This window comes from Dromaius novaehollandiae, chromosome 2 (assembly GCF_036370855.1).
Source record: "Dromaius novaehollandiae isolate bDroNov1 chromosome 2, bDroNov1.hap1, whole genome shotgun sequence".
Classification (NCBI taxonomy): Eukaryota; Metazoa; Chordata; class Aves; order Casuariiformes; family Dromaiidae; genus Dromaius; species Dromaius novaehollandiae.
The window spans coordinates 123093718-123101856 of NC_088099.1; positions in this window are offsets into that span (position 1 = coordinate 123093718).

Below are 8139 nucleotides of genomic sequence, written 5' to 3' on the forward strand. Positions count from 1 at the left end.
GAATGCTTCTTTTTTTAAAAATCTGCATATGTGCTGCAAGTCTGTCAACCTGGTGGCACCCCACCACATTGTCTGCAAGCCCAGGAGAGCCTGATAGCTTGAATTTCGCTCCACGGTGTGCCACACCTTTAGCTGTCGGAGAGTTATTTGCACAGATTTAAGCTAACCTGTTTCAATGAATCTTGGAAGAGAAATGAGAAGATCCGATAGATCATCTTCACTTGATGCAAGATCAAATGACTTCCAAAGAGGTGTTCCATCTCTCCTTCCTTTTCCTAGTTTCACATTCCCACTGCCTCCTTTGTGTGTCATCAGTTGTGACTGTGCAGTTAAGCTGGAGCAGGCTGGAAATTCGAGCTTGCAAAAAAGCTCCAACCAACCAACCAACCAAAAAACCTCGCAAACAAACAAGTTGAAAAAAAGAAAAATAAGTTTTTCCCCATTAGCTCAGCTAGGTTTTCAGTCCACTCCACAAGATAACCATGCTGAATGTAAGGCAGTGGGCAGTTAGCAGTTCTGCCTGAGGTATTCCTCAGCTGGGAAACCTCCCCACACCCACAGAAATCAGATTAATTTGGTTTAAACTAACCGGTTTGACTGTATCCTACCAAAGATGGCAAAACTTGCAACTAGCAGTCCTATAGGCAAGCCAGTTCCAGTGCTGCCACCTGCCTGCTGGGGTATGTGGCTGATGCATCCTAATGTGGACACCCCAAAGGCCTTGAGAAATCTCACAAGACAGCTGCAAAGGCTCCCAGAAGTTGTCTGTCCTGCCTCATTAGCTCATTTTGTAATCCAGTACCCAGTGAAGTACAAATGTCAAAGAGTGTGTAAACACTTCTTTGCATTCTGTACTTTGCCTTTATTTAATTAGTTGCAATCTACTTCTTTGGGTGTGCTCTAAACTGTGTGCAGTTTCTCTTCTTGATTAAATTTGTGAGTAATTGATTAAATACACTTCCAAACATTTTCGCTCACAAGTAAAGTAGACTTTATGTAGTTTCTGATGCATACTTAGTATCTTTTTGTCATAAAATATATCTCACCAAAATCTGAGTTGTTTACAGCCCTTGACTATGGTCTGACAGATGCATGTAACCTTTATTCATGTAAATAACCTCTAATTGAAATCTGTTATGATGCATGACTGACCTGCATAATGCTTCATAGAATGTTTCATATTTAGCATGCAGCATGAGAAATACAGTTAAACCTAATCTATAGGAAAATAAGGAAGAACCATCATATAAACCATAACTTTCATGAGCTAGTGAATTCCCCTAAGGAACCAGTTTGAAATTGAACTGGTTTGAAACAACATATTTGAGTTCAGTAATTTGAAATAAATCATGCAGATATGGGAATATCAATTTTTCTTAAAAAGTAAACACAAGTGAAATGCTCACCATTTCCTAATTTTCCCAGACTGTTTCATTCCATGAGAACTGCAGATATTTCCACTCTTGCTTTTAAAATATGGAAGAATTAAGCTATTGATAAAAATCACTGAAATGTTAACACAAATGCTGAATAATTAGAATTTGACACAAAATAAAAATTCTCTGATTTTTTGTTAAGCTGTATTTTATAGCCAAGTTAAATCAATTCATTAGTGTGCTCACTTCAGTGCCACCCTTGCAATAAACCAGTAAAATTGCCAGATTGTCTGCACAGAATGGTTGCTTGGTTTGTGCATGTCAGGAAACAGCAAGAGCAGGGCTGGTCCACGAAGGAGAATGAGCTAAGAGCCGAGGGTGAGTGTGGTACAGACAGGCAGCAGCCTCACTGACCACAACACAGCCTCACATCAGATGGTGAGAGGAACAGGGTCCATCAGCAGTCCCAGACCAGAAAAGGTAACAAGTCAGGTCCAGGGTCCATCCAGGGAGTCCCATCAGGGTCAGCAGGTGATGGCTGGAGACACGGTATCTACAATACAGGTCCAAAGTCTGTCCAGGAAGTCCAGCAAACCAGGACAGAAGGTACAGGGCTAGGCACAGATTCATCTACAGGATAGCTCAGGGCAGGTCTGGGTGTCCATGCCTCAGCTTGAAAGAAACGCCCGGGTCCACAGGCAGAGAGGGTGGCTTCAGGTCTAGGTGAGCCTGCTTAGTGTAGTTAAGGACTACTAATGGACTCAGAGCCCTGACAATGCTGCTACTCCAGGGAACTAATTATAGAGGGACGGCTGGGATTTCTTTACTCACAAATAGGAGCAAAGCCAGTTTGTCTATGCAGGTAGAAGGCAGAAAGAAGTATTTATGAAAGCTGGGCTATTGGCAGTCATTTTGCCAAGGTCTACTTACCAGGAGATCCTGACAGGGTTAAGTTAACCACCTTAAATATGGCTAGTATGTAGTCTCAGTTTTATGAGTGATAATAAAGAGACTGTTATTTTAAAAGAGTTGCAGGCTTCTCTAAAGGAGAATATAATTTCAAAGACTTTCTTTATGTTGAATCTCTGATAAACAATCCTCAAATCCAAGACTACATAGAAGAAATCTAACCAGAGTTTCTCAAGACTGATTCCCTTCCAAGTGCTTGCATATGCAGACTTGCCAATGCACGGATCACTGGGGACAGAGAAAAGGTCTGACACTGATTGCTAAATTAAAGGTCTCATCACAAAATAAATTTAGCTCATAAAGCAATTAACAGCTTCCCTTGAAAAGGCTCAGAAAATCAACTTTGTGCTCAAAGAGAAAATGCAGTAATTTGGGGTATGATTTAGTGTGTTCTTTGTACATAATAAATAGGATAAATCACTACAAAATTCAGAGCAAAACTGTGCAGTTCCAACCAGAAAATTCTCATTTTCATTAGGCCTAACCACAGCAGGCCAGAGAACTCCTGTGTGCAGAGTATGATAGCAGTATACAGAAGTAGATTAACTGCATGTAGAACAGGGCAGGGAGCGGAGTGGTCTGAGTAGCATGGACTTTCAGGTCTATCATAGTATTTCTTTCTGAACACAAGCTGCCCTTGTGTCTTTTTGTTTTCAAGAATTAGAAATGATGGATAGAGGACTTGGCTTTTGGTGTAGCTTCGCCTCCAGAATTACCGGCAGTGTATTTTTGCTTTTCTGAAGCACCCAGAAGTGCAGTGTAATCTGAAATATAATGTATTTTCTCCCATATGCTGTGAAGGAGAGATTGTGGTACAGTTTAACTCAGTAGCATGAGCAATCTACAGCTGTAATGCATCCGTCTTTGTTTTATGCCATTAGAGCCTCATCTTGCCTCCATCAACAGTGTCCGATCATCTCCAGCTTCAAGGATGCACAGAGCAGTGCAAGAAATCACCAAGTAAACAGTCATGGAATAACCTGTTTCCCCATTCACTTTATGTTTTCAGTCAGGGTTTGATTTATGCCTTGGGGGGGGCGGTAGCGGGGGAGAGGAGTTTATGTCCTGTTTAGAAGAAGAAAAAATAGACCAGTTTGAAAACTGCTGTGGAAATTTTCATTATCCACAGAAAAGCTAATCCATCTCTGAATGTTCCTCAAGCTCCTGGCTTTTGTTATCTAACTCACAGAGAAACAAATGATTTTATAATTACAATTGAGAGAAGCTGGCTCAGATATTACAGTCCTGTCAAGATCCTCAGTTTTATCCAAGAAGGACAGAGTGAAAACTGAGATCTAAGGAATGATTTTTAAAGAAACACAAAGGCTCTGCACTTTTGTTGTCATATTTTTAGTTCTTACTCAAATTATAAAGCTGGTCACGGTTCAGAACTATTACATATTTCTCAACGCTGGTGTCTCTAATACTTCTTTAGCTTGTGGGAGTCTCAACAGAAAATGTTGTGGTAGACATATGAATATGTGAGCATGAGTGTATACTGAGTGCACAACAAAGGGTTAACAGAACAGTGTCATACAAAACAAGAACAGTAAAGGTTATTATTATCAAGATAGTACTAAAAATGTGATCAGTTAGTTTTTATATTTTGGAAAACATACACACAGAAGTCTGTTTTCTTGTAAAAAAAATTTGCACCTTTCTCCTACCTGCCCCTTCTCATGCTCTCACCATGGCTGTGTGTGATACTGTGGATAGCCAGAGAAATGCCCGGAGTATTAGTTCACAGCTGCAAGAATACACAAGATCTATATAACGCATTTAAAAGTTATTAAAAAAAAATAAAGCTCTCAGGAAACTCATTGCATGTCATAATAAATTTGTATGAGGCTGTAGTTGCCTCTGTTGCATTATACTGCTACTAGTAAGACAGAAAGAAAAAGAAATATGTGAGATTCATAAAGCTTTGGTGGTGACAGATCCCACAGTTCTTGCAGTAGGGTCCGCCTCTGTGTCTCAAACCTTCCTTCAGTACAGATGACTCTGCCAGCTTGTACTGGTTGCTCTTCAGCCAGTTTTGTTGATTACAGGACTGCTTTGGTCTGGTTATACTGAGCAGAGTTGCTCCAACTCTAAATGAGGTGAACCTGTAATTCAAAGGGAAGAAAAGATCTACCCCATTTCCATCTTCATTTCACAGTTCTTGGTGAGAAATCTTTCTCAGTTTTCAAGCTCCTAGAGTGCTAAGCTGAGGAAATGGGTTTTCAGTAATTTTCTTTTAATTGGGAGCCCAGCAGTGCAAGGATAGCAAAAACTGGGGTATATTTTGAAATAACCTGCTGCAGCTAGCGCTGTGGCAATAATTGAGTCTAGATGTGACTGAGTATAGACCATCTAATGGTAATAATAGATGGCAAAGTTCGATGTTCTTTTGTAGGTGATAAAAGGATAATTTAACAGATGCTATACCTAATTCTTTTTTTTTTTTCAGTGAGTAACATCAGATCAAGGTTTCAATTTCTACTTTTGTTAACTGTTAAAGGATTCACCAATAACTTTGGGTTTTATTGTTGCAAACTTACTTTCTCTTACACTTTGTCCAACCTCATATTTTTCCAGCTTTCTACGACTTTCTTTAAGAAAGTTCTCAGTTATTTGACCAGATTTTTGGAAACTGTTGCTGACATGAATGTCCCGAGTGCCTTAGACATGCTCCTGGAACTGGCAGGTATGAACAGGACCTATGTGAATGTTATTCCTTTGTGGAATAGCAATTGGAGACCACACAAGATATGCAAGAGAGTCTAAAATGACACTAGAGACGTATGTTTAGGCATCTAAATTGCTCCCTTGGTGTGTCTCTTTTGGGATCCCAAATAGGGGTGCCTGAGGAGTTAAGTGCATCACATTGCATTGACTCCAAAGGGCTTGTGGGTTCTCAGTGCTTCTCCAAGACCAGCCATGAGGACCTCAACCACAGAAAGAATTATGTGGTAGATAGATGCCTTGGTTGCAACTTGCAGTCCTCAGTGCCTGCCCTGGATTGTAGTCCCATCCAGGCTGCCGCAGTTTACTAGGCAGCAAAGTGCTGAGTCTGGGCTTGGCCCAAGTTGCCTTAGACTTAACAAACAACTCCTTATGCCCTGTTTCCATAGCTCATACCTACATCCTGTGTGTGTGCATACAGGAGTTATCTCCCCATTATCTTTTCGGCAGGACACTTTCACATATGTCTTCAGAGCCCATACTTGGGATACTGCACAAAACACATTTTCATCCAAAGGCATTTTGGCAACAAGACAGCTTCACTCTCTGCCCTCCAACAATCCTGTAGTCTTCACCAAGATATTTACCCTAGTATTCTGCTCCTTTGGCCAGCCACCCTTGCTACTATCTCCCTCTCTCTTCCCTCTGCTTTTCCTGCTGCAGTGCTTTCCAGCCTGTACCATTTTCTGTTTGCTTTCTGGCTGCAGATCCATAGCCTCTCTTCTTGGACAGCCTCTGCCATTGGAGCTCAGGCATAGTTCTCTTCTGCAGTTTGACTATCTGGGATGAGCGCTTACCTAATCCCAGCCTTCTTGTTGTTCTATTTTGTCCAGTAGTTCATGACTTTGCATAGACAACCCAGCTGTGGAATAAGCAGGACCAGCTCCCTTCATTATCTCACAGACTTTGAGCTTCCATCTTCCACCTTGCTGACTCAGGACTGCAGTTTTCTGAGCTTGGACTTTGTGATTCCGTCCAGCTGAAACTGTTCCTCTTTGCATGAACTCATTAAATGTTCATTGAATATGAATGAATATTCATCCTGAGTACTGAGAGAAAGAGAGCAATTTGAGCATAACTCTAGCAGCTGCTGAACTCAAATAGGAAAGGAAGCTTTTTGCTTCAGTAAGTGTTCATAGTAAGAAAGTATTTTATTTTTAGTATTCATTAGAGATTCTTATGATAAGGAATATATGTAAGTTACGTGCTGATTCTGGCATGTTCCCTGTGCAACTTCTTCTTTTTTTTTTTCAATGTAGACTTTTTGGATGTCATTTTATTATAACGTTGCATGCCACTGAGGCATGTCTGACCCAGTAGGTGTGGAGAAACCCTTGGCATTCCCTGTACACCGTGGATGGGTTAAAACACCTCATCTGGCACCACATGTGCTAACTGTAGTACCAGGAGTGATGTGGGACACAGTGTGAAACGTAAGTTACCACGAGCAACCCACTCTTGGAAAGATGTATAGAATCTTGGATCCTCTGAAAACAGCCTAGAACAAATTGTTCAGAATGAGCCACCTTTAAACTGGTAACATTCCTGGATTATTGTTTTGCCACCTTGTCAGTCTACCCGAAAAAGCACTCAGAACACACAATTCACCTACAAATGATCCTCACATAAATGGAGAAGTATCCAAATCTCAAAGGTCCCTCATCCTTGAAATCATCAGAATTAATTTTACAGAGCTTGCTGTCAAAAAACACTTTTGTGTTCCCAAGACATGACGTAATACACTTGCTCTCTGAAGCCTGCTCCCTTAACTAACATTGCTCAATGAATAGACTTGCAATGCAGTGTTACATACACTAATACGCTAACAAGTAATACAAATGTCATCATAAACACAGTATATCTCAGGACAGATACTCCAGCAGTAAATTAATCACAAATATCACTGAAAGTTAGCCTGTATGGAACTAAGGAAAGGAATGTCTGGACATAAATTTTTCTGGTATGTAGTCCTTCTCTATTGAGAAGAGTACCGATAGAGAACAGAACATGAAAAACAACTTGTTATGTCTGCTGGGGAAAAAAAATCCCCAAATTCATCACTTCAGGCACTGATTTGTATGTTTTATTTTATTTGTGCAACAATTACATAAATCAGAATTTTGACTGACTAGAAATATGACTAAAGGACATAGTTCCATCTCTGATAAGAAGAATGTTGCATTCTGATTTGCTGTTTTTAATAGTAGTGTTATTGTAGACAAAATAGTCAAAACACATAAGCTTGATCTAAAGATACGTGAGAAAAAAAATAGCTCTGTATGCCTGAAAGCACTATTTTTATCAATTCTACTTGTCAGCCTAAAAAGATACCATCCTTTTGTACTAACCTTAAGTTCCTTATTTGTGTTTATGAATTAAAATTTCTCTTTTGGAAACACTTTCTGAATGCTGTATTTGTAAAAGTTTAATTTTGATGTCTTTCCAGTTTAAAATAATAGAGAGAAAGGAAAATGATACCGAAAAGAGAGAAAAAATTAAGAAAATACGCTTAAAATTTTCAAGAATAGTTTGAAAATAAATGTTTATAGTCTTCCGAACTGGTCAAAGATTGGACATTGCTTACCCTGTATAGGCATGAATCAAATAACTAAAACTCAAATATCCTTCTAGAAAGTTGAGCCAAGTTCTGTCCTGGTTTATGTCAATGCTACCTCATTTACTTGAAAGTTATTTCACCTATTTTTCAGTGACAGAAAATGCAATCCAGGAATTTTCAGCATGAAGTTACTTTAACAGATATCTTTTGCATGTTGTGCTCCTGTTCTCTACTAACGTCAACGGTAAAAACTAACATAATGTCTAAAAACATTTACCTAGGGAGAAAAGCTAATGTAAAGTATCCAATTGCCTCTGGCCAACAGTCATCTGTTTGGTGCAAGTGTTTGGAGCACAAGTTGATGGCTAGATCAGCTTTTCTGATAGTAGTACCCAGTTGCCATCTTTTCAAGATTTACATATTACCTTCCCCTCACAGCTCCAGTGTATGTTTTCTTGGAATTTGGCATTTAGGTTAAGTCAGAAGTGTAGGTACCCCACCTATAGTTTCCCC